Genomic DNA, 1,075 nt, shown 5'->3' on the forward strand with positions numbered 1-1,075 from the left:
TTACAGGAGGTGTAAAATGGTTAGTGGAGAGGTGGTCAGGCGGGTGTGGGTTGTTTTATTTTTGTCAAACTCTACAGTAGAACTCATCTAGTGCTGTGCGTCTGCCAGTTGTGATTCTTCACAGTGGCTGGTGGACTGTTGTCTTTTAGGAGTTGGTGATCTCCTTCAGACTTTTCCCACCTGATGCTGATCGCTGAAGTCGAACTGAGTCCTATTTTTTCAGAATATTTCCTCTTTGCCACTCGATCTCCTTTTCCAGTGTGTATTTGCCTGTATTTACAACATTGTCCCCCTTCCTGTACGCATCTTCTTGTGGCCTGCCGGAGCTGAACGAGTTTTGCAGTAACCAACGGTTTGTCATGTTGTAAATTTAAGCTGAGTCCTGGCAGACCATGCACATATCTTCACAGAAACTGAATATATGATGTTACAGTCCTCTGTGGATTCGTCCAGACGTTGTGCACAGTGCTTCAAAAAACCCTCCAATCAGTGAGGTAAAATAACTTGTAAGTCTTTCTCTGGCTTCATTCTTCCCATCGTTACAGGTCTTTAATACAGGTTTAACTGATTGTATTTTCTGCCTGTAGGTCGGTATACAAGACACACACACAGTGACCCAGGAGGTCCGAAAGCTGCTTGTGTGGACATAGAGTTATAATTTATCCTTTATTGTGGTGTAACAGTTGATCCAATATATTACTGTCTCTGGTGGGACATGTAACATGCTGTCAGTATTTTGGCAGTTCACGGGAGATATTTGCTTTAATAAAGTCCCCAAGAATGATTAAAACAGAGTCCGGGTGTTGTTGTTCTGTGTCTGTGATCTGATCAGCCTGACTGTTAATGAAGAGATTGGAACTCCTGCTGTGAATAGAATGGCTGACTGTTAATGAAGATGAGTGAAACTCCTGTGGCGAATAGAACGGCTTGAAGTTAATGAAGAGTGTTTCGAGATCTGAGCAGCACATCTTCTTTAACACTGTAACATCTGTACACCACCGTTCGTTGATGTAAAAGCATATACCACTGCCGCGCGATTTCTGGGGAATCAGTTTTCATTTCATTGGCCGAATTC

Source organism: Cyprinus carpio, chromosome A3, assembly GCF_018340385.1.
Source record: "Cyprinus carpio isolate SPL01 chromosome A3, ASM1834038v1, whole genome shotgun sequence".
Taxonomy (NCBI): domain Eukaryota; kingdom Metazoa; phylum Chordata; class Actinopteri; order Cypriniformes; family Cyprinidae; genus Cyprinus; species Cyprinus carpio.